Source organism: Chiloscyllium plagiosum, unplaced genomic scaffold (assembly GCF_037043375.1).
Source record: "Chiloscyllium plagiosum isolate Xiang-an unplaced genomic scaffold, Cpla_swu_hap1 HiC_scaffold_26, whole genome shotgun sequence".
Taxonomy (NCBI): domain Eukaryota; kingdom Metazoa; phylum Chordata; class Chondrichthyes; order Orectolobiformes; family Hemiscylliidae; genus Chiloscyllium; species Chiloscyllium plagiosum.
The window spans coordinates 1,767,770-1,795,109 of record NW_028270164.1 but is presented as its reverse complement, the minus strand read 5'-3'; the positions used below and the strand labels follow the sequence as shown (position 1 = coordinate 1,795,109).

General features: G+C 43.1%; 1 protein-coding gene and 1 long non-coding RNA gene across 9 annotated transcripts in view; one reads left to right on the top strand and one right to left on the bottom strand.

Annotated features, from left to right (window-relative positions):
* The window catches only part of foxp4 (forkhead box P4), a 396,512-nt gene that overhangs the window by 247,149 nt on the left and 122,023 nt on the right, over nt 1-27,340 (bottom strand). The window lies entirely within an intron of this gene.
* LOC122563013 (uncharacterized) lies at nt 1,505-26,701 on the top strand. The gene is made up of 3 exons (XR_006315469.2): nt 1,505-1,554; nt 25,435-25,472; nt 26,445-26,701. It is a non-coding gene; the product is annotated as an uncharacterized LOC122563013 (long non-coding RNA).

The window sequence follows — 27,340 nt, the reverse complement described above, 5'->3', positions numbered from 1 at the left end:
AAAGCAAAATACCACAGATAATGGAACTCTGAAATAAAAACAGAAAGTGCTGGAGAAACTCAGCAGGTCTAGTAGTGTCTGTGGAGAAAGATACAGAATTAACCACATCGCTATCCTCAGTGAGTGCCTCTGGTCCTCACTTACTTCACATGCATTCCAACCGCAGTTCCATCCTTTGCATTTCCAATCTGCCCAGCATTACAAGTATCTCTGAGACATGAAGGTTCATTGAACAGCTACTCCCACTGCATCCTGAGGTTTACACTCAGTGCTATGCATACTCTCACCACTCTCTCTGAGAGTCTAAAGACATAGAAATCGTTGGCACAGAAAAAGGCCCTTTGGCCGAACAAGTCTTCACTGGTCAAAAAACAAGCTCCTAACTATTCCAATCGCATTTCCCAGCATTTGACCCATTGCCATGTGTGCCTTGGTATTGTTAGTGCGTGTCTACATCCTTCTCCAGTCTGATCAGGATTTCTGCCTCTACCATCCTTACAGGTAGAAAGTTCCAGATTCCCACAGTCTCTGGGAGAAAAGACATTTCCTCACATCCTCTTTAAATCAGTGACCCAGTTATTGATCCCTCCATCAAGGGGAAAGATTGCTTCCTGTCTACCGTGTCTATGACCCTCATTATTTTACACATTTCGATGTCCATCCTTAGTCGTCTGCCTTACATTTTCAGGCAAAAGCTCTTCATCACCTGATGAAGGGCTTTTGCCCAAAATGTTGCTTCTCCTGCTCCTCGGATGCTGCCTGACCTGCTGTGCTTTTCCAGCACCACACAATCAACCCTGCTCTCCAACATCTGCAGTCCTCACTTTTGTCATAGGAACAGAAGTAGGCCATTTAGTCCATCAAGTCTGCTTTGCCATCCAACGAGATTATTGCTGATCTGATCATCTTCAAATCTACCTGCCTGCCTTTTCCCCATAACCTTTGATTCTCCTTCCTGATTAAACATCTGCATACCTCACCCTTGCATGGAGGTCGTTCTGTTATAATGCACATTTCAAAGATATCTGGATGGGTATATGTATAGGAAGGGTTTAGAAGGATATGGGCCGGGTACTGGCAGGTGGGACTAGATTGGGTTGGGATATCTGGTCGGCATGGACGGGTTGGACCAAAGGGTCTGTTTCCATGCTGTACACCTCTGTGACTCTATGACTCTAATGTGAATTTGCTATAGTGCGATGATGAATTGGGGGCACTGTGATCCCTGCAGAAGACCCCAAACCCCTCAGTCCTACAGCTCTCTGCAACTCTTCCAAAGGAGCATGGCAAGCTTGGAATTTCATCTCAGGAATCCTCAACATTTAGCTTCTGCCTTGTGTGTGGTAGAATGGGAGCCTGTATGTTAATGAGGCTAAATTAGTGCAAATTTTTAAAGCATTTGTTGTTTATAACACGATTCCGGCCCCAGTCGTTTAACTGCTGCTGCTGTTATGCGATTTTCTTTTTTAACACAGGATTGCACGAGAACCGAACTATCGTGTTAGAGCGGAACCTACTGTATACTTAAAGATCCAGCCTCAACAGCCCATTGTGGTAAAGAATTTTACAGATTCACTAACTTCTGCGAGCATAGATTTCGTCTCATTTCTGACTAACTGAGTGACCCCCTATTCTGAGATTATGCCTTCTGGCTCTAGAGTCTCCACAAAGGGCATTGGACCTGCCAAGTCACCTAAGAATTTCCTAGTTTTCAATAAGGTCTTCTCTCATATTTCTAAAGTACATTGAGTACAAGTCCAACTCACTCAATCTCTCTCCAAAATAGAATCCCTTCATTGCCAGGATCAGTCTAGTGAACTTTCTCTGGACTGTGTCCAATGCCCGGTATATCTTTCCTCAGATAAAGGGGTGAAAACTGTTCACTGTTTTCTGGGTGTAGTCTAATCAGGGCCTTATATAATTTTAACAATACCTCCCTACATTCCCTTTGATAGAAAGGCCAATATTCCATTTGCCTCCCTAATTACCTGCTGAACATTGATGCAGGAGCATCCCACACCCCTCAGTGCTGCAGCTTTCCAAACTCTGTCCAGAGAAGTAAGGTAAGCTCGGAATTTCATCTCAGGAATTTTCGGCATTTAGTTTCTGTTTTGTACATGGTAGAATGGGAGCCTGTATATTAATGAGGCCAGATGAGGTAGCAATGCGGGTGATGATGAATGATGAACCACTCTCGTACTTTGATATAAAGAATGCACAGAAAATCAGTGAGCCCAAGAGCAGCAGCTCTGTCCAGTAGAAGTAGGAAAGAGGGGATGTGATGGATGCTGGGAGGGAATGGGAATGTAGGAAGAGTCTTCCGAAGATGTGGTTGAGAACACTGAGCAAGAGGAAGGTCACCTTGTGTATGATAGAATGCTGCAGAATTGGGAACAGCTAACCAGATGGGACTGAACCAATACCCAGCTCCAGTCAATGTGAGCTGGCTGCAATGATCATTGACTGGAACATTATTAGTACTCAATGCAACAGCAGTTAGTGCTCCAAAAGAAAATACAGCTTCTCTTTGCTTGATTTCTCTTTGGATTTGGTGTTTGTTCATAAAAGTTTATCTTGTAAGAACATAAGAACTAGGAGCAGGAGTAGGCCATCTGACCCCTCGAGCCTGCTCTGCCATTCATGGCTGATCTTTTTATGAACTCAGCTCCACTCACCAAAACCCTTAATTCCTTTGCTGTTCAGAACTCTATCTTTGCGTTAAAAATATTCAATGAGGTAGTCTCACCTACTTCCCTGGGCAGGGAATTCCACAGATTCCCAACCCTTCAGGTGAAGAAGTTCCTCCTCAACTCTGTCCTAAATCTGCTCCCATGTACTTTGAGGCTGCGCCCCCTAGTTCTAGTTTCACCCACCAGTGGCACCAACCTCCCTGCTTCTGTCTTATCTATTCCCTTCATCAGTTTATATGTTTCTATAAGACCCTCCTCTTTCTTCTCAATTCCAATGAGGACAGTCATAGTCTACTCAGTCTTTCCTCATAAGCCAACTGTCTCAATTCCAGAATAAACTTGGTGAACCTCCTCTGCACTGCTCCCCACCCCTACCTCCCCACTCAGTGCCAGTACATCATTGTACATCTCAGGGCCAGTGGCCTGGTGTTGAAACAATAATAGGTAAGGGAATGAGCAGTTCTATTTGCAATAAAGAGGCAGCAGTGGCACCTCTGTGCCCAGAGAAACATTGGTTGGCAGCTGCTGTGCCTCTGCATTGGCAGTGAAGGGCAACTTGAGACTGTCATGTCTTAGCTGAGTACACAGCTGCAGTTCCAAGGCAGAACCAGCACCAAAGATTATCCCGGCAACGATTATTAACCCTGGCTCTGGAGGATAGGAGACTCAGGCTAGCATTGGATCGGGAATGGAGAGATGGGGTCTGCCATACGGGTGGGGTAGGTAGTTACTGAACCGAGTTTGGGTGGTAGGATGAGAATGCTTGCTAGACAGAGAAACCCTCCATGAAACTGAATAAAGATTTCACTTGGCCAAAGTATATTAAGATTCAGCCCTACATCACTCTTCCCTATTATCTATAAATAACTGCATTAACCATCCAATTTCACAAAGAAAGCTAACTCCTGACTTCTTCACGACAGTAACAACCTTTAACTAAATGTTTCTCTTCACACAGTTACCTTCAGTGAGCAGGAAGACCTGATAGACTTCCTAGCCCTAAGGCTGTATCCATTTGCTCAGGTGCTCCTGTGATGTTCCTGTGCCCATTGCTCACTGCGCCAAACTCCGTTCCACCCCAAACAAAAAGCTACATCTCTCTAATATATTTTTTTATTTCCCTTATGCTATCTCAAAACCCAAAATATTTTGTTTCTCAGTTGGATGCCTGTGCTCCTTCCTGTCCCATTCCAGTTGAGGTATTGCATTGTCAAGGCATTGCCTTTCACTTGGCCTCACTGACCTCAGATGGAAACACTGTGTGTGAAAGGAGCACAGGGCGATCCAACTCTGACTCCGGGGGGGTTAGGGCTACTTTAATTGTTGGCATTAACCCCTGGTTCATCAAATCTGCTAATGCTGGTTCCATAATGGTTCATTACTCAGTCTGATAGCCCCAGTCTAAGGGAAAAGTAAATGTATCAGATTGAAATCTTTGTATCCTATTGTCCTACACCGACATCGGAAAAACTCAGCAGGTCAGGCAGCATCCAAGGAGCAGGAGAGTTGACATATTGAGCATAAGCCCTTCCATAAGGAATGAAGGGCTTGATTCTCCTGCTCTTCAGATGCTGCCTGACCTGCTGTGCTTTTCCAGCAACACACTTTTTGACTCTTATCTCCAGCATCTGCAGTCCTTACTTTCTTCCTACACTGACATTGCCTGGCCTTATTATACAAAGCATGAAAGATTCCACTCAACAAAACAGGAATGCAATTTTAAAGAATTTCCTCCAGAACCCCCCCCCCCCCCCCCCACCCCACTCCTCTGTCTATGTGCCTCTCCTCAGTTGAGTACACTCTCAGTTCCTGTAGTATTGGGTTACGATTGGATGGTCTGAACTTCTTATAGCTTAGGCCACTTTTGGAATACTGTATGCAATTCTAGTCTCCCTCCTTTTGGAAAGATGTTGTGAAACTTGAAAGGGTCAGAAAAGATTTACAAGGATGTTGCCAGGGTTGGAGGGTTTGAGCTATAGGGAGAGGCTGAATAGACTGGGCTTATTTTCCCTGGAGCATCAGAGGCTGAGGGTTCATAAAATCATAAGGGGCATAGATAGGATAAATAGACAAGATCTTTTCTTCGGGGTACAGGGAGCCCTGAACTGGAGGGCATAGGTTTAAGGTGAGAGGGGAAAGATTTAACAGGGATCTAAGGGGCAACTTTTTCATGCAGCGGGTGGTACATGTATGGAATGAGCTGCCAGAGGAAGTGGTGGAGGCTGGTATAATTGCAACATTTAAAAGGCCTCTGGATGGGTATAGGAATAAGAAGTGTTTACAGGGATATGGGCCAAATGCTGGCAAGTGGGACTAGATTAATTTAGGATATCTGATTGGCATGGATGAATAGGACGGAAAGGTCTGTTTCTGTGCTGTTCATCTCTATGACTCCATTACTCTGAGCTGCTTAATAAGCAGATCATTGACAAAGTTAAACATAAGAATTTGCCATTTTAACAATTCAGCAGTGCACTATAGGCCACTGAAAGCTCGGTTCCAGTCAGTCAAAGTTCCCAAGCAAATTATTCAACCAGTGAAAGCAAAAAGATAACTGAGCGTCTGGGAGCACACGGAACTCAATCACAGTCAGCAGATTATTATACAAACTACATCGATACTAAGGTGTGAGTTTTAAATAGATATCTTATAGATATCCTATAGATCACAAAGTGCATAGCACACAGCATTCTATGGGTTAAACTACCCATAACACCCAACATCCTTTAGATAACACAATCAATGGCAAAAGGCATAACATCAATAATATAGCCTATATGGTGGGTATTGCAGAGGTGCTCATAGAATTCCTACAGTGTGCAAGTAAGGCCATTCAGCCCCTCTAAGGATGACCTCACCTGGAGCCACTTCTCTGGAACCCTGCATTTCACATGGTCAATCCACCTAACCTACACATCTTTGGACAGTGGGAGGAAATTCACACAGACATGGGCAGAATGTGAAAACTTCTTACAGACAGTCACCTGAGGCGGGAATCAAACCTGGGTCCTTGGTGCTATGAGGCAGTTGTGCTAACCACTGAGCCACCCATTGTCTTGTTGGAAGTATCATATTTTGAACCCACCTCATCACTAAGCTGAATGTTAAATGCTCTGTGATATCACTGAAGAGGGAGAGCTCACTATACATTTGTGGACAAAGTTAAGAATCACACAACACCAGGTAATAGTCAAATGTTGCCAGATCCGCTGAGCTTGTCCAACAATTTCTGTTTTTCTTCGTATCTTGTTCAGCAATCTTTGATATGGTTCTTTATCTAATGCATTTTGGAAAACCAAGGACATCACTTCTACTGGCTCCCTTTTTCATAGATTTCCTACAGTGTAGAAACAGGCCCTTTGGCCAACAAGTCCACACCGACCCTCCAAAGAGTAACCCACCCAGACTCATTCCCCTACATATTACTTTACATTTATCCCTGACTAATGCAGTTAACCTACACACCCCTGAACACTACGGGCAATTTAGCATGGTCAATTCACCTAACCTGCACATATTTGGAGTGTGGGAGGAAACCGGAGCACCCCAAGGAAACCCACACAGACACAAGGAGAATGTGCAAACTCCACACAGACAATCACCCAAGGCTGGAATCAATCCCAGGTCCCTGGCGTTGTGAGGCAGCAGTGCTAACCACTGAGGCATCGTGCCACCCTATTTTATTCACCGTGAACTCATTTCATCTAAACACAAACAGTTTATTTAAACACAATTTCTGTTGTACAAAAGCCATGATCACACCCTGTGGTGGCTCTTTCAGTTGTACTTTCCTGCCCTATCCTCACGGCCCAACTAGACTTTCCTCTTCAAGTATTTGATGCAATTCCTTTTTGAAAATTACTCAAACTGCTTCCCCCACTCCTTCAAAGCTGTGCAGTCCTATGCATTTCAGAAAACAACACCTCACTACGTAAAACATTTCCCACATCTCGCCTCTGATTATTTTGACTATTTCTTCAAAGCCTGTGTCCATTGGTTACCAAACTTGCTGTCAGTGCAAGCAATATTTGAGCGTCTATCAAAATTTTTCACAACTTTCAACACATTTCTAACAAAACTTCTCCCCTTTGGTCTAAGGACAGCAGGTTAAAATGCCTCATACTTTAACAGTCTAGTAAATCACTTCACACTCTCCAGCGTTTGGATGTCTTTCCTGACATATGCTGCCTGGACTGGGTTCCAGCTGATAGCTACACAATGAGTTATAAAGATTTAACAGAACTTCCTTGCTTTAGCAGTCTGTCTCTACTCACAAATCCCTGCATTCTGTAATCCCTTTAATTTCCTTCTTAACCTTTTCTTCAAACTTCCAAAGGTTTCTGTACATTTCCATCCAGGACTCTCAGTTCTTGCACCCTCTTTAAAATGTGAACATGTTATTTATATTCTCTGTCCTCATGCTTGCTACCAAGCTGTGTGCTGCAGCTTGTGGCTTCTGCACCGTGGGTTCAGCCCAAAGTGATCCACACGGACACAGAGTAAAGGCCGACACTTGCCCTGGGGGAAGATGAAACCATGTACAAAGTTCCTGCTTCATTCTCTGCCTCCCAGCCATGAACAGGACAGGGTTACTGGAGATGGTGAATGTAATTTTCAGATGGGATTCAGGAAGGACGGTAGCTGAGAGTGAAAGTACAGATCTTAACACATTTTAAAAAGTGCAAACACCCTGAGCGTACAATAATGATGAACAGATGTTTATTTGAGACAGATTTCCTTCCTTTTGCAGATGCTGCCTGATATACAGGGGACAGATGTGGGAGTGCAGAGGGTATTCCTTCTCACTGTGTCTCAGACGGCATCTAATATCTTCCCAAATATAAACTCATTGTTAGGAAGACATTGAGTGTTGGCAAATTCTGCCACTAAAGATTTGTTTAATTTCTTTCTCCCTTGCCAATCAGTGAGGACAATGTGGTGGAGTATTTGTAGAAATCAAAATACCACAAGAACTGCACTTTAGTACCCCTTCCTCCCCAAAGCAATGTTCTACTCCTCCCCCAAAACTCCTGACTCCTGCTGCTGGACAGGGACTCTGGAATTCACTGACCATCCTCCATATGTATGGCCAAATTGGTGAGCATCTTCCGCTATTTGGACATGGAAGCCATCACAGCCAGGTCCAGTTTGATGCTGTCTGAGACTCTCACATGACACACAAACACTACGCATACATACACTCAGGCACACACTCAGACACACCACACACACTCAGACACTCACCGCACATACATACACTCAAACATACGTGACACACAACACACACTCAGATACACACCACACACACTCAGACACACAACAAACACTCAGACACACACCACACACACTCAGACCCACAACACACACTCAGACACACCACACACACAGACACTCACCGCACATACACACACTCAGACACACACCACACACACTCAGACACACAACACACACTCAGACACACACCACACACACTCAGACACACCACACACACTCAGACACACACCACACACACTCAAATACACACCCCACACACTCAGACACACAATACACACTCAGACACACACCACACACACTCAGACACTCACTTCACATACACACATTCAGACATACATGACATACTCATACACACAGCACACACTCAGATACATAACACACACTCATACATTCCACACACACTGGGACACATACCACACACTCAGACACATCACACACACTCAGACCCATACCACATTGTTGTTGTTCATGTAGCACCTTAGCCTTGGAGGAACATTGTCTTGTTTTTACTGTATCAGTCGTGTATAGTAGAAATGACAAATAAAACTGCTCTTGACTCTTGGCACACTCAGACACACAGCTTTTCCCCACAGTGGAGAGGATCCCCCCACAGCAACAACATTCATTCTTGCTCCCAACAATGCAATTTGCATTTTCCCATGGGTACGAAGGGGCACTCGGTACAATTCCCATGTGCAGGATTTATTGTGGTCATTTAAATCAGCAGCCTTCTCCACTGAGCTGGGTTTTTGCACATTGCAATGTAAAACCCAAATTGTGGAGATTAGAGTTGGTGAGACAAATTTGTGGATTAATGTGGATACCCTGGATACCAGTTAGACCTGGTGCTGGGAGACTATTCCTGGAGGTCAGACATCCTTTGGCAATGTGAAAAGTTAGCACAATAAGGCCAGAGGACCTGGGTTCAGGTGTATAGTAATATTACTGAACAAGTTGTTCAGAAAATAATCATCAAATACATCAAACCATTCCTGTCAAACTCATTGGAACTGCCAACAGACCTGTTAAAATCAAATGTTAAAACTGTTAGAAGCAACTGTCTAAAGGACTTACAAAAAGAGTGAAGGGGAGCTGTCAAACAGTTCTTTCAAGAGGGCTGTTAAAAATACCAAACTGTATTGTCATAATTTTCAAAAGGACTCTTCAAAGGGACGTGTCATGTATTTAAACCCCAGCCCTGAAAACAGACTTCTGCCTGTTGACATAAGCATGAGAGTTTCCAATACTGGTTTAAAGCCGCCTTACTGATTTCACATCCTTCTGTTCTCACAGTTGGATACCTGCAACGTCCTAGTTTGATATACAACTACAATTTGCTACAGATTCTTTGATGTAAGGCCATGAATTCCAATGATTTTTCATAGAAACTGTGCAATTTAATTCACTGTTTGTTGCTAAAGGCTTTATTGGGGGTTGAGTCAGTCGTTAGAATGGCAAATTATGGCATTTACTTTGAGAGAACTTGAATATAAAAGCAGGGATGTGCTTCTGAGGTTTAAAAGGCTCTGGTCAGACCACATTTGGAGTATTGTGCGCAGTTTTATGCTCATATCTCAGGAAGGATGTACTGGCCCCAGAGCGGATTCAGAGGAGTTCCACAAGAATGGTCCTAGGAATGAAAAGTTTAACATATGAGGAACATTTGAGGACCCTGGGTCTATACTCGATGGAGTTTAGAAAGATAAGGCATGATCTATTTAAAACACAGAGAATACTGAATGGTCTGGACAGAGTGGATGTTGGGAAGATGTTTCCATTGGTAGGAGAGACTAGGACCCGAGGGCACAGCCTTTGAGTAAAGTGAAGACCCTTTAGAACGGGGATAAGAAGAAACCTCTTCCGCCAGAGAGTGGGGAATCTACGGAATTCACTGCCACAGAAGGCTGTGGAGACCGGGTCACTGAGTATATTTAAGACTGAGGTAGATAGGTTCTTGAGTATCAAGGGGATCAATGGTTACAGGGAGAAAGCGGGAGAATGGGGCTGAGAAACCTGTCAGCCATGATTGAATGGTGGAACAGACTTGATGGACTGAATGGCCTAATTTCTGTTCCTATGTCTTATGGTCTTATGAATACTTACTGCATCTGAATACTAATGCCTTGTGATTCATGTATGAGGTCACCCACATCCCTTGGCCACTCTGCCTGTAATCGCTCCCATTTGAAACAAAAAACTACTTTTTTGGTCATTTACTTTAATCTGTCTCTAAGTCTGGATCCCTTTTGAGATCCTCTACCTCCACGTGACAATTCATGTTCCTGCCTGTCTTTGGTGTCATCTGCAAATTTAACTTTGTTACATTCAGTCCCTCATACAAATCATTGCTCCAGATTGTAAATCACTGCTTCCTGGTACACTCCGCTAGTCAGAGCTGGCCAATCCAACAAAGACCCACTTAACCTGACTCGGTTTGCGGTTAATTAACCAAGCCTTTCAGAATGTGACTCTCTGATCCCCCAGCACTATGTACTCTTGTCTGGAGCAGCACCCTCATTGGGTGGGCATGACGACGATCTGAGGAGTGTGAGGAAGAGGGGGTGGGGAAAAGTGAGGGGGCTGGAAGGATTGTTTTTGTCATTCAGTTCTCATTAAAAGCAAACATGTTGTCCATGTAGTCAGCTCCTACCTGCTAAGTTTCACTGCCTTTGCAAGCTGACTAGCTCACGTCCCTGAGAGACATTCCCCTACCATCAAAACCAAATCTTCTGGATAACTCTTCCTACCATGGACTTGTGAAGCAGGGACCTGCCCTCACACACTCACAATCACGCATACATAGAACATAGAATATAGAACATTACAGTGCAGTAAAGGCCCTTCAGCCCTTGATGTTGCGCTGACCTGTGAAATTAATCAATGCCCATCTAACCTACACTGTTCCATTGTTACCTATATGTACATCCAATGCTCATTTAAATGCCCTTAACATTGGCGACTGAAAATGTGTTGCTGGAAAAGCGCAGCAGGTCAGGCAGCATTCAGGGAACAGGAGAATCGACGTTTCGGGCATAAGCCCTTCTTCAGCCCTTATGCCCGAAACGTTGATTCTCCTGTTCCCTGGATGCTGCCTGACCTGCTGCGCTTTTTCAGCAACACATTTTCAGCTCTGATCTCCAGCATCTGCAGATCTCACTTTCTCCCTTAACATTGGCGAGTCTACTACTGTTGCAGGCAGGCCGTTCCATGCCCTCACTACCCTCTGAGTAAAGAAACTATTCTTGATATCTCTCCTAAATCTATCACCCCTCAATTTAAAGCTATGTCCCCTTGCGTTAGCCTTCACCATCCGAGGAAAAAGGCTCTCACTGTCTACCCTATCTAACCCTCTGATTATCTTATACGTCTCGATTAAGTCACTTCTCAACTTGCTTCTCTCCAACAAAAATAGCCTCAGTTCCTCAGCCTTTCCTCATAAGACCTTCCTTCCATTCCAGGAAACATCCTAGTAAATCACCTCTGAAACTTTTCCAAAGCTTCCACATCCTTCCTATAATGTGGTGACCAGAACTGTACTCAATACTCCAGATGCGGCCTTACCAGTGTCTTGTACAGCTGAAGCATGACCTCGAGGCTCTGAAACTCAATCCCCTTACCAATAAACGCAACACATCATATACCTTCTTAACAACCCTATCAACCTGGGTGGCAACTTTCAGGGTTTTATGCACCTGGACACCGAGATCTCTCTGTTCATCTACACTGCCAAGAATTTTACCATTAGCCCAGTACTCTGCATTTCTGTTACTTCTTCCAAATTAAACTCCACTTGCCACTTCTCCTCCCAGCTCTGCAGCTTATCTATGTCCCTCTTTAACCCACAACATCCCTCAGCATTATCCACAACTCTGCCTACCTAAGTGTCATCTGCAAATTTACTAACCCATCCTTCTATGCCCTCATCCAGACCATTTATAAAAATAACAAATAGCAGTGGAACCAAAACAGATCCTTGTGGCATACCACTGGTAACTGAGCTCCAGGATGAACATTTCCCATCAACCACCACCCTCTGTCTTTATTCAGCTAGCCAATTTCTGATCCAAACCACTAAATCACCTTCAATCCCAAAACTCCAGATTTTGTGCAATAGCCTACCATATGGAACCATATCAAACATTTTACTGACACCCATATACACCACATCAACTGCTTTACCCTCATCCACCTGTTTGGTCACCTTCTCGAAGAACTCAATAAGGTTAGTGAGGCATGACCTACCCTTCACAAAACCATGTTGACTATCCCTAATTAAATTATTCCTTTCCAAATGATTATAAACCTTATCTCTTATAACCTTTGCCAATACCATATCCACAACCGAAGTAAGGCTCACCAGTCTATAATTACCAGGGTTGTCCCAACTCCCTTTCTTGAGCAAGGGAACAACATTTGCTATCCTCCAGTCTTCTGGCACTACTCCTGTCAACAATGGTGACATGAAGATCAAAGCCAAAGGCTCTGCAATCTCCTCCCTGGCTTCCCAGAGAATCCGAGGATAAATCCCATCCGGCCCAGGCATCTTATCTATTTTCAGATCTTCCAAAATTGCTAAAACCTCCTCTTTGTCAACCTCAATCCCATCTCATCTAGTGGCCTGTATCTCCATATTCTCACTAACATTGCCCTTTTCCAATAACAATACTGATCAAATATATTCATTAATGCTTCCTCTATGTCCTCAGATTCCACACACATCTTCCCACTGCTGTCATTGATTGGCCCCAATCTTACTCTAGTCTTTCTTTTATCCCTGGTACACCTATAGAAGATCTTAGGGTTTTCCTTGATCCTATCCACCAACAACTTCTCATGTCGCCTCTCGGCTCTTCTTAGCCCTCTCTTTAGATCTTTGCTGGCTAACTTATAACTCTCTAGCCCCCTAACTGAGGCTTCACGCCTCATACATATACACCTACACACTCACTCACTCGCACTCACAAATGCATCCAGTTACACACTTACTCACATTCACACACACTCACACACCCACAATCACACATCCATATAATTTTGCACTCTCACTCACAATCTCACTCTCGCTGACACATAATTCATACACATTCAGTCACCCACATGCAAACACACACTTGCACATGCACTCACACATACACTCACTCACGCACATACATACCCATACTCACACACACATGCAGCATTAAATTACACATTCACACACACACATACATACACACACTCACATGCATTCAACACACACATGCACATGCCCAACACACGCACTTGTACATTCACACACACTTCAGACACATTCACACATTCACACACCAACTTACACACACACACGCATGTATAGAGCTCACACACACACTCACTCTTACATGTTGTCATGCAGACTCTTACACACACTCCCATGCACTCACACATACACATACATGCAGATTTACACGCATACACACAGTGGCACATACCAATACAGTCTCACACACATGCACACACTCACTGATAAATTCTTTAGCTCACTCAGTCTTACACACACATCAGAAATCTCTGCCTGAAAATGTGGTGGAAACTGATTCCATTGAAAAGGAGGTGGAAGGTATTTATCAAATATTTACAGGGTTACTGACAGGGAAGAGAAATGTGAGAGTTAGCATACACATTGGACTGAATGGCTTCCCACTGTGCTGTAAGTTTCTGTGATTTTATAAATCCCTGAGAAAGTGGTTTGATAGGTGAGAAATAGCTGATTCTTAAACTGGAGACAATCAACATCAGACAGACACTGATAGATCTAACAGGAAAGTCAGGAGAAAGGTCTTTACTCTGAGGTGGAGAGAGTGTGGAACTCTTTCACTCGGAGTGGTTGAGGTGAACAATGTCAATGCATTTAAGGAAGTTAAATAAATGCAAGAGAGGGAAAAGAGTGGAAGGTGATGCTGATAGCTGGGTGACGGGTCCGAGGTCGAAGTTAGTGCAGACCAATAACCTTTACCAAGATCAGTTTGATACATTGTCCATGAAATCTCTCAAAGTGGTGTCAGTGCAGCAGTGAAAGCGAGGCAGTGCAGGACAGGGGAGATCTGTAGATGGCATTAGCAGCTTATAATTACTTTGCTTAAAGAGTCCTCAGCATGTGACAAAATTTACACTGCAAAAAGCATAGGAGATTGGATTAATTTTAGGAAAGTCTGTGCTGTAACTTTCCTGTGTGGGGTAATATTTCCGGAAATATGTTAACTGTTTAGTGCTGCCTGCACGGTCAGTTCCTGTTTCATGTGGTTAACCTCATTAACTCTCCGAACCATTCGAGGGTGCTCTCTCTTACTGGGCTGCAAACTCCTTTTTCATATTATTTCAGGAGGGATGTCTATTCCTTCTTGCCACTGAACTAAGTGGCTTGGTAGTCAGAGCACATCGCTGTAACTCAGGAATCCTCTATAAGCTAGAACGGATCAGGATGGCAGATCTCCTTCCCAGCAGGGGAACCAATAACAATCAATGGTAGTTGGTATGATTCACCATTTGGTATTTGAAATTTGAGTAGTTTTATATTCCGTATTTATTGCTTAGGTTTAACCTTCACCAGCTGTTAGGATGGGATTTGAACCTCTGTCTCCAGAACATTAGGCTGGGCTTTGGGATCACCAATATCACAACACCACCACTACATCATCATTTCCACCACCCACCCCCCCCCCCCCCCCCACCCACCCCACCCCACCCCACACCCCCACACCCCAACCCCCCCTCAATCCTATCAAAACCAGCTTCCTTATGAGTGCCAAAACTTCCTATTTCCCAGGTTGTGTTCTGTGGAACTTTGAGAATGAATCTTTAAACTCATAAAAACCTATAACCCCCATTAAAACTGAAATAAACTCACAAAAATTTATAAACTCAATGTAAACTTGATATAAACCAATAAAAACCTAAAATATAACTCCACAAAATCCATAGAAACCCATAAAACCCTATACAAACCTCAAAGAATCCATAGCAATTCATATAAATCCATATAAACCCATAGAAACTCATATAAATACATAAAAATCCATGTGACCCTATATAAACCCATATGAACCCATAAAGAAACATAGAACACATGTTATACTTTGTGCAATACCTTCGGCCTCATTGAATGTGCTCAGCCATCTTAGTTGGAATGTTCTAAAGACATCTGTGAGCCATAGAAACCAACGTGAGAACAGCTGACCATGGTTCTATTGTCCATTCGAAAGTTAACAGATCAACTAATCCTGTTACGTCCATCTGTAAATGACTTTGACAGTCAACACATTCTATATCCAGAATTCCATTAAAGGAGTTGGTTGGTGTGAAGGGAGGGAGGAAGTGAAGTTGCTTGCTGCTGTTCCCACTCACTCTTTCGCGTGAGCCCAGAGCCAAGGAGATTCCAGGAAGTGTGGGTGGTTGTCATTGGCAGTAGATGCCTGACAGGCTACTGCAGGCTACTGAGGGGCACTACTTGTAGATTATACCATGGTATCACTATTTCGCATGCTGTGGTGGTAGGTGCTAAGAAATAGCTCTGCCAATGAAGGGACTGAACTCAGACTGGCAACATTTCACACCACTCTCTTTTCCTATCAAGCTAACAGGCCCCCTACAAGTTACAGCTGACACAGGCCCCCTACAAGTTACAGCTGACACAGCTTGAACTCTTTTCAGGGAGTTTCTATCAGTAACCAACAGACTGTGGGACACAGAACAAAACTGGAGATTGTAGTTTATACAATATAAGGATATACTGGTCTTGGATAACCTGAAGCAGGGACTCACCAGAAAAATAAAATGGTTGTAAGGAGTGTCAGATTAGCATAATCCTACTAAATAGTAGAGTTGACTCAAAAGGTCAAACAGCTGACTCCTGTTCCTATCTCTTATGACCTGATGAATATTCAAATTAATTTATGAAGACAGGTTGCAAACTCCAGGTTTCATTCTCTTGAGTTTCGAAGATTCAGTGGTAATCTATTTGAGATAATTAAAGGATTCGATAGGATCGATAGAGGGAAACTGTTTGCTCTGTTGGCGGCGTTCATGATGGGCCTCTATGGGAAGGGTCCAGGACAAGGTTTCAGAATCGTCAAATTCAAGCCAGACCATCAGGGAGCATTGCCAAGAATCACACAGAGGCCAGTGGAAACTTAGAAAGGGCTTCTGCCATGACAGATCTCGAAGCTGAGGTGCATAGATCCTTTTTGGGAAGGACCTGTGTACCAAGGCCACTCAAGTCGATCAAATCAAATGGATTCCATCACCGTGCCGTATTGAATTAGTTGAGCTTCCTGGAATGGTGTCCTCTTGCTCCTACATAATTAACATTCTGGCTGTCATCATTTACCATGTCAAAACCTACCAGTGGCCATCTATTTCCTGCTTCATCACACACTGGTAGGTGTGGGTGACGGGAAGGGTCAGGATTTGGCTTAAGTGTGAGGCCTGCCATAGTTGAATAGTCTGCCAATGGCCAAGTGAATGATGCATCAGAAGGCTGCAGGCAATCAGAGAGCTACAACCCAGCAGGAGCCAAGCGCCTTCAAGAATGGTGAGAGAGAAAACAATGGAGATTTTTGAAAGAAGAATATTTTTCTCTGGAAGCTGAACGTGTTCCCAAATAAATAAAGTATTTCCTTAATATTTGCAGACATCACATGGCTGTCTACAAAGTTAAACATTTTTCTTGGGTGAAGGAACCTGAGGCACAGCAAGATGCCAAAAGCTTTCATCAAATTTCCCAGTTTACCAAGCAAGCCCCACCACTGACCAGCAGCACAGTTAAGCCACAGGAACCTGGGATAATGGGTCAAGAATATTTCACAGAGAAACTGATTCTGAAATGTCAGTGTCAGTGACAGCAGACAAAGGGTTAATGGGAGTATTTTTCCATTTTGGAGGGTAAATGAGATTCAGGAATAGATCTGTCACAACCTGATTGAATGACAGAACTAACATGAAGTGTTGAATGGCCTCTTCTGGAGGTAATAATCACTCAGTAACCATGTGCTAACTTGTTTAACTTAAATGGTTTGAACGCTTGTAACCAAGGCAGGGGAATGAAATACAAGACAGTTACCAAAGCCCATACCAGTGAGGAGTGATTGGAGACTTTAAGAATCACAATAACAGATTGAAGCTGGGACTGCTCACATGCTGTGACACTAGAAAAAGGTGAAATAAGGAAGTTGCATCTATATAGAACCTTTCACATCCTCAATATTTCACAGTAATATGTTATTTTTGAAGTGGTGTCATTGCTGTCCTGCAGTCAAAATGTATTATGCATTTACTAAAACTCACAGGCTGACCGAATAATCGGCACTGGTGACTGAGGGTGAAGCATTAGCTAAAGCAGCAGGAACACGCTCATCACAAGCTGGTCTTGTGGTGCACTGGTAGTCTCCTCCCTGACTCTGGGCTAGAAGGCTAGAGTTCAAGTCCCACCTTGTTCTGGAGCTATAACTGCCTTTTTGGCCATGCATTGCTGCACGAGAACCAGGATGTGACTGGAGCACCCAAGAACACTGTCTGGATGAGTTGGTTTCCTGGGTTTGATGGATTTTCGGAATGTGTACAAGAAGTCTTAATACAGAACTTTACGATTTCATCCAATATTTTGGTGAGATCTATAAATCGAAGATAGCAAACAGTTTTCCTCCACTGTCCCGTTGTGTATGGGACTAAACAGATGGGTTTTTCACTAAAAACTGCAGAGTTAGAATTCAGTGTAATTCTGGTATTACTGAGTGACCGCACCTTGTACAATCAAGACTTGACAGAAAGTTGTTTCTCATCACAAACAACTACACCAGATCTGCTTAGATTCCCTTCCATCCAGTACACAGTTCAGCCAAAGCTAGTTAATCTTATTATGCTTCATTGTAGGGTGAAAGGAGGGAAGGGGAAATCCCAAATTCCTGTCTCCAATCACCAGCCAGGGATCTCTGCCTGAAGTCCAAGTTCTTTGTTGATTTATTCTTTCATGGGCTGAGGATTGGCCAGCATTAGCTGCTTAGCCCCAAATTGAAAGATTTTCACAACTATTGCAAAAGAGCAAACCATGGTGTTGTGTGTGGGGTTCTGGAGTCACCATACTCACACTGTACTCCCACCATGGGGTGGCACAGTGGTTAGCACTGCTACCTCACAGTGCCAGGCACCCGGGTTTGATTCCAGCCTCAGACAACCTGGTTCTCGTGCAGCAATACATGATCTAAAGGGCAGTTTTAGCTCCAAGACAAGGTGGGACTTGAACTCTAGCCTTCTAGCCCAGAGTCAGGGAGACTACCAGTGCACCACAAGACCAGCTTTAAAAGCTGAGCAATTAGACCCTTTAGCATTGATGGGATGCCATTTGGCCATCATTAAGACTGGAAACAGCATCTTACACACTGGATGAATCAATCCATCCCAAAGAGTTCCCTCCAACAACCCTACTATTCTTGGACTAAAAGCCTATCTGATTTCTCTCCACAGATGCTGCCAGACCTGCTGTGCTTTTCCAACAATTTCTGCTTTTGTTTCTGATTTATAGCATCTGCAGCTTTTCAGTTTTTAAAAGCCTATTTGTTAAGCAGAATGTCAATCCCATTGTTGCGGGGTGGGGGGGGGGATGTTTGTACATTCTCCCTGTGTTTGCATGGGTTTCCTCCCACAGTCCAAAGATATGCAAGCCAGGTAAATTGGCCAAGTTAAATTTCCCATAGTGTTAGGTGTATTAGAGGGAGGTAGGTCTGGGTGGATTGGTCTCCAGAGGGTTGGTGTGAACTTGTTGGGCCAAAGGGCCTGTTTCCATACTGTAGGGAATCTAATCTAATACTCTAAGTGTTAACTCTCTTTCTTTCTCCACAGACAAGGTCAGACCTGCTGAGTTTCTCCAACACTTTCTGTTTTCATTTCATGGTCACCAATATTGAGATGTGCTTTGAATTCAGATCTATTAATTCAATTTAAATTCCATAGTTAAAAGCAAACTACTGCGGATGCTGGAATCTGAAATCAAAAGAGAAAATGCTGGAAAATCTCAACAGATCTGGCATCATCTGTAAGGAGAGAAAAGAGCTGACGTCTCGAGTCTAACTAACCTTTTGTCAAAGCTTTGACAAAGGGTCAGTTAGACTCAAAACATCAGCTCTATTTTCTCCTTACAGATGCTGCCAGACCTGCTGAGATTTTCCAACATTTTCTCTTTTGGTTTTAAATTCCATAGTTGCCCGGGCAGAGGGATTTGCAACCATATTCACAGTGTATTCAGCCGATGGTGCTAATCTAGTGACAAGACCCCAACATCTCTCCCACAGTGAATGTCAGGTGAGGACACAATTAGATTTGGCTTTAATACAATGGCAGTCGATTTCCCAGCCTGCCCTCACTATCTGGCCACTCGGCAAAATTACTCTACAATGGCAACCATGGAAACAGCTTTATGAGTCAACACTTAAAAGTCAGATAGGCAAAGATGAAAATAGAACATTTTCAAATTGACAAACACTGTAAGGCTGAATTCTCAATGTCTCTTGTTTCACATGACTAACTCTGCTGTTTCCCTGTGGCCTCACAACATTCCCCACCTTAAAGAGGCCTCAAACTGATTCTACTGTTTGTGTCGGTTACCAGTGGTTGATCTTTCTATACATTATCTGGGAAATTCAGTCATCACTTCCTCAGGATGTGCTGTGCAGTTCAGTGAACAGCTCCTGTGGTTTGTAATGGGCTCAGGAGATAATATGGGGGCAGCCTGCAAACATAAAGCTGTGTTTGTGTTTTAAACATAGTTACCTCCCAGCCTCAGAATTCACAAACAAACAACTAGATCCATATTCAGAAGACAGCTGTTTATCATACACTGTTAGTGCCACTAAATGTCACATTTCATTGATCTCAAACAAGGGATATTGCAGCCAAACCTAACCCAGCTCCTCTCCAAACTTACACTTGCACACTTCCCAACAAGTACAACAGAGAGTCAAACAGCATAGGAACAGGCCCTTCTGCCCACTTTGTCTATGCTGACCAACATAAACTCATCCCATTTGCCTACACTTGGTGCTCATCGAGATATTTCTGAAATGTTGTGACTGGATCTGCTTCCATGTTCCATATTGCTATATTCCTCCAACTGAAAAAAAATCTCTCTTGGATCTCAGTGTCCACTGCAACCAGCTCATGGAAAGCCAGCATTCAGTCCAGCTCCTGTTCTGTCAGACTCTGTAGAGACTGATCACACTCAGTTATTCCAGGTTTGTACAATGTAGGCTCTCACACCAGGAGTGGACATTATTGTTTACACAAACCCTCAATATGATCTTATATGAGGAGACAGAGAGAGAGAAACCATTGGCAAGGTGGCATTCACTGCTCCTCTTTGGATTGTTGTCTGGAAATGTAGGGCACTATCATTAACGGGACAAAATTCTCCGCAATCAATTCCCAAAACCCCAATTTTATTTGTGTTCTGACATTCCTGAATCATCTAACTACAGGTTTTAAACATGTCCCTCTCTCTTAGACCCTGAGGTTGGGTTAGAATACTCGGCTATTCCTAAGAATTTAGACAAGAAGCACATCCCTATCTCTCCTCTTTCTCCAAACCCCTTCCTGATCCTTCCATTCTTCTCCAGATTACAGACAGTCCCACACAGGGCTCGGTGTAAATCAAATTCCTATATGAGGGATTGCATCTTCAAGCTGAATGTTTATGTACTTTGGATCCTTCACTTTGGTCAAACTGAATTCAGAAGCCAACTGGCACTGGGTCCTAAGGACACTTTGATGTTCTTCAAGTACACATCAGCAACTAAGAAATGGGAAGAGAAGGATTGGGTGGTACACACTGGGTTGGAAAGCTGGTCTTTTACCTCAGGGACTTGGGTTTGAATCCAGACCAGACCGTGGGATGAAAGCGGCCTCTCTTCATGAACTGCTCATAGCTCAATGTGAAAATAGCTGCATTTAACCTGTTTCTAATCATAGAGAAAAATTTGGTAATTTACTGCAAACTAGAAATTGATTTTAAACATGTTGCATTAAGAAACACATCTAAAGGGAGAGGAGTCTCAGAAAGTCATGTTTTGGAATTAAGAGGCATTGTTTAACCTCTGCATGTAACCCTGTATTGTCCCTGTCCTGGGAATGTATGACAGGGTCAGTACAGAGGGAGCTTTACTCTGTAACTAAACCCATGTATCTAAAGTTTGATGGGGACAGCGTAGAGAGAGCTTTAGTCTGTATCTAATCCTATGCTGTCCCTGTCTCTGGGAGTGTTAGATAGGGACAGTGTATAGGAGTTTTAGTCTGTACCTAACCCCGTGCTGTCCCTGTCCTGGGAGTGTTAGATGGGGACAGTGTAGAGAGAGCTTTACTCTGTATCTAACCCCGTGCTGTCTCTGTCCCTGGGAGTGTTAGATAGGGACAGTGTATAGGAGTTTTAGTCTGTACCTAACCCCGTGCTGTCCCTGTCCTGGGAGTGTTAGATGGGGACAGTGTAGAGAGAGCTTTACTCTGTATCTAACCCCGTGCTGTCTCTGTCCCTGGGAGTGTTAGATAGGGACAGTGTATAGGAGTTTTAGTCTGTACCTAACCCCGTGCTGTCCTTGTCCCTGGGAGCGTTAGATGGGGACAGTGTAGAGAGAGCTCTACTCTGTATCTAACCCTGTGCTGTCCCTGTCCTGGGAGTGTTAGATGGGGACAGTGTATAGGGAATTTTAGTCTCTATCTAACCCCATGCAGTCCCTGCCCTGGAAGTGTTTGATGTCATAATTTAAATGGAGCTTTGGATGATGGCAGATGATACAGATCAGTGTTTGCAAATCTGGAGAGGTGGTTGAGGTACTCAGGGGAACACATGAATGAGAAGCAGGAGTAGACCATTTGGCCCATTGAGTCTCCCCACCTTTCAACAAGAACATGGCTGACCTGATTGTGGAGTTTTGCTCTACTTTCCTGCTTACCCCATACTCTCCGATTGCCTTGATCATTGAGAATCCATCTACTTCTGTCCTTAAATAACTGATGATCCTGAGGTGAATGAGTTTGAAAGACTTCTCCTTCCCTCTATCTTAAAAGGGAGAGCCTTTATTTTTAACTTGTGCCCCGGTACCCATCCATCCCGCAAGGGAAAACATCCACTCAGCATCCACCCTGCCAGATTCTCTCAGGATCTTATATGGATCAATAAACCACCTCTCATCTTTCCAAACTCCAATGGATTCAAACCCAACTGGTGAAACCTTTCCTCATAAGATAACCCCAGCTATCCCAGGAATCATTCAGTAAATGTTGCCTTTCTACCACATTTGTATGCAGTGGTCCCAATGTGGTCTCACCAACGTTTTGTACAACAGAAGGATCACCTACCTAGTTTTATATTCCATTATCCTTGCAATAAATAACTGCATTCCATTTTCTCCTAATTACTTGCTGTACCTGCTGACTAACTTTATTCAAGGTGAGAGTAGAGAGATTTAAAAAGACATAAAAGACAAATTTTTTTACACAGAGGGTGGTTTACATGTGGAATGAATGTCCTGAGGAAGTGGTGGGTATGGGTACATTTCAAAGATGGTAGGATAGATACATAAATAGAAAAGGTTTGGAGGGATATAGTCCAGGAGAAGGCAGGTGGGGCTAGTTTAGTTTCGATTATGTTCAGCATGCACTGGTTGGGTCAAAGGGTCTGTTTCTGTGCTGTATAACCCTACGACACTATATACCAGGACCCTCAGATCCCTGTATAATTTAGAATTCTGCCAGAAGTCAGATGACACCAGGTTATAGTCCAATAGGTTTATTTGAAATCACAAGCTTTCAGAGCACTGCCCCTTCACTAGATAGAGTCACCTGATGAAGAAACAGTGCTCCGAAAGGTGGTGATTTCAAATAAATCTGTTGGACTATAGCCTGGTGTTGTCTGATGTCTGAACTTGTCCAGCCCAGTCCAATGCCGGCACCTCCACATCATGGTTAGAATTCTGCAAACTTCCTCCATTTAATAACCTGCTGCTTCTCTACTCTTCCTGCAAAAGTGGACACATTCTCACTTTCCTGTATTATACTCCATCTGCCAAGTTTATACCATCTCATTCAATCCATGTGTATCTTGCTATAGACCCATATGCCTTCTTTGAAACTTATTTTCCTATATATCTTCAGTCCATTCCTCCAAGTCATTGGTAGAATTTATAAAATGTCGTAGCCCCAGTACTGATCCCTGTAGTACACCACTCAATACACCCAGCCAATCAGAAAATGATCCATTGATACTTATTTTCTACTTCCTGTTAGCTAACTAATTCTCTATCTACATAATTATATTACCCTGGACACCATGAGCTCTTATTTTGGTTGTTGTTATTATTCTTTTTTTATTTGGAAAATCTATTAATTCCCATGCAATCATTCAAAGGGTATTTTATTAAAGTATATTTTGGAAAGCTAAGTTCAGCACATCAACAGGTTCCTCTTTAGCTACATTGCTTTAACTTCCTAAAAGCACTGCAAGAAATTAGTCAAATATGATTTTGCTTTCAATAAAGCTCTGTAGATTCTGCCTGATGGCATGGAGAGTTTCAAAGTACCCTATTGTATCCTCCTTCATGAAATAGTCCAGCTCTTTCCCTCAGATAGATGTTAGACTAACCAGTCTACAGCTTCCTAGTTTCCATCTCCCTCTTTTCCTGAAAAAGGAGTCACATTCATAATTTTCCAACTTGTTGGAGCTTTCCAGAATCTAGGGATTTTTCAAAAATTAAAACCAATGCATCCATCATCTCAGCAGCCACTTCCCCGAAGCCCTTCAGATGAAACCTGGCCAATTATTAGCTTTTAGTTCCTGAGTGCATTGATCTAGTCTTTTTGTCAGAAAGATTTTTTTATGGATGGACCTTTTCTGCTTTTTGAGGTAATTTTGGTTCCTGTTCCTTGGTTTTAAAAACTCGACTCCATCAGGAACATAGGAACAGGAGGAAGCCATTCAGCCCCTTAAGCTTGTTCCATCATTTAATGAGATCATGGCTGTTCTCTGGCCTAACTCCATAGATCTGCCTTTGGCCCATATGCCTTATTACCTTTATTCAACAAAACTTTAGCTACCTTAGATTTGAAATTAACAATTCACCCAGCATCTGCTGTTGTTTGTGGAAGAGATTTCCAAATCTCTCCCAGCCTTTGTGTGTCCAAGTGCTTCCTAACATCTCTCCTGAATGGCTGGCCCCTAAATCGCAGACTATGTCTCAAGGTCTAGAATTGCTAACAAATCAAAATAGTTTATCTATATCTTCCCTGTCTTTTCCTCATGAAGTATTTGAGCAAATCACTCTTTAACCCTCAAAATTCCAGAGAATTCAGCTATTAGCTGTTCAATGAAGTTCTCTTACCTCCTGTCTTTAACAGTCCAACTCAGTTATTCTCTCTTCCACTTCTTCCATTGAGCAGAAGATACAAAATTTTGAAAACACATACCAACAGATTCAAGAACAGCTTCTTCCCTGCTGTTATCAGACTTATGGACAGACCTCTCATACATTAGAGGTGTGGATCGTTGGGCCGATGGACCTGTTTCCACACTGTTGGGAATCTAATCAAATCTTTCTTTGCACCTTCTCTGTCACTGTAACACTATATTCTGCATTCCATTCTATTACCCTGATGTACTTAAGTAAGGAATGATTTGTCTGGATAACACACAAAACAATACTTTTCACTGTATCTTGGTACAAGTACTTCACACAGAGGGTGGTGGGCATTTGGAACGCATTGCCAGCAGAGGTGGTAGAGGCAGGCAAGGTAGATTCATTTAAGATGTGTCTGGATAAATAGGTGGGGAGTAGAGGGATGCAGATGCTCAGGAACTGACCGACAGGTTTAGAGAGTACATTTGGATCAGCTCAGGCTTGGAGGGCTGAAGGGCCTGCTCCTGGGCTGTAAATTTTCTTTGTTCTTTGTTCTTATGTGACAATAATAAATCAAATTAAATCAAATCATTCTTCCCAGCTTCTGATATTTAACACATATTCACAAACAGATTCTAATTTGCTGTCCTATCCCCTTCTGCAGAGCCAGCTCCCTCTTCTTTACATCCTCGATCAATCCTTTCAAATCTTACTTTACATTGCTTCAAAATACTCTCCTCACACAGGGATTGAAATGGCTCAGTGGTTCCAGCTGGGTTATTTTGTCTTAGTTTGCTCCAATGATAATATGTTTGACCTAGTGTCATCTCTCACTACCACCTTCCAGCCCTGAATTGTCCATACTTCAGAAACAGATACCTGCCTTTGGGATTCGAGAGAGTTTAAACCAAACTACAGGCCAATGTCAACTCACACGTTTCACTACGTCAAATGATAATCCATCTGATCTGACAATCTGTTATTCATTTATTGCATAGTTAAAGTTTTCCTCAAAGTAAGATATTTGGAATATAATCACGCACAAATTTGCTTTCTTTAATCTGATCCTTATTGTATTTCAGAGATTGACTGAGACACAGCAAATTCTGGAGAAATGCAGGTGAGCGTTACACACGGAGAACACTCCAGGAGTAGCACACCAAATGGTACACGGCACACATGAGAACATGCATGGGAATTACACGCTAAAACACTCCAGGTACCATTCACTTGTATCACCCAGTTGTGCTCAATGGCCCACACTGGCTCCCACCCCAGCAATGTCTTTTTTAAATGAATCTTACATTCGTTTTCTTGCTTTCAAATCCCTCCATGACCCCAATCCATCTCTGTAAACTCCACAAATCCCACAGCCCTCTGAGATCTCACCATTCTCACCACTGACACGCCCTATTCTCAACAGTCCAGGTTTGGAAACCAGCAGCTGAGTGGGGCATAAGCTGAGGAATTCCTGCTCCCAAACGCTCCAGCTCTCTTTCTCATCCTTTAAGCAACTGCTTAAATCAGGTGTCCAGAGTTTCGGTCATCTGAACCAACATCTCCTTATCTGATTTAGCATTGAATTGTATTGTGTCATAGAGTCACACAACATGGAAACCAGTCAAACGGGTCCATGCTGACCATGTTCCCAAACTAACCTAGTCCCAGCTGCCTGCGTTTGTCTCACATCCCTCCAAACCTTTCTTATTCATGAACTTAACCAAATGTCTTTTAAAGATTGTAACTGTACCTGCATCCATCACTTCCTCTGTCAGTTCATTCCACAAACGAACCACTCTGTGTAAAAATGTTGCCCCTGATCTCCTTTTTAAAAATTTTTCCTCTCAGCTTAAAAAATATGCCCCCTCATTTTGAACTCCCCATCCTAGGGAAAAGACCCTTACTATTCACCTTATCTATGCCCCTCATGATTTTATAAACATCTATAAAGTCACCCATCAACCTCCTACGCGCCAGTGAAACAAATCCCAGCCTAGCAAGCCTCTCCTTGTAACTCAAACACTCTATTCCCAGCAACATCCTGGTAAATCTTTTCTGATCCCTCTCCAATTTAATATTATCCTTCTTATAGCAGGGTGACCAGAACTGGATACAATATTCTACAAGAGGCCTCACCAATGTTTTGTGCAACCGCAACATGACGTCCCAACTCCTATACTCAAAGGACTGAGCAATGAAAGCAAGCATGCTAAACACCTCCTTAACCACTCATAACTGCCTGTGACAAATTTCAAAGAATTATGTACCTGAATCCCGAGATTTCTCTGTTCGACAACATTTGGGCCCTATCAAAAATTGTGCAAGTCCTGCCTTGTTTGTTTTACTAAAATGCAATACCTCGCATTTATCCGAATTAAACATTATCTGTTCACTCTTTGGCCCAACTGATCAAGATCTCTTTGTAGTCTTAGATAACCTTCTTCACTGTCAATTTTGGTGCCATCCACAAACTTACGAACCATGCCTCCTAAATTCTCGAGATTGTTTATATAAATGACAAACAGAAATGGACCCAATACTGATCCCTGTGGACACCGCTGGTCACAGGCCACCAGTCCGAAAAACAATGATCTACCACCACCTTCTGCCTCCTACCATCAAGCCAATTTTGCATCCAATTGGTAAGCTCTCCCTGAATCTTGTTTGATGGTACTGCTCTGTAGCCTCCTGTAATGTCCTGCCATGTTCATGGTGTTCTGTGAATGCATATTAGACTCTGAATACAGGTTATGATATGTTCCAGGGACAATTGATTTACGTTGAAATCAAACTCAATGGAACCATGCTGATTGCTGGTCATTCCTTTTGCACACAACTAGTGAGCAGGCTTCTCAACTACGGAAGGCACCATAGCTGAGTCATTACCTATTCAATGCCTTCAAAAGGATACGCTCAAGTTATAATAAGTGAGTACCGGTCAGAAGTGGCTGATCATCACTGTCGCTGGCACCGTGTGCACAGTGATCG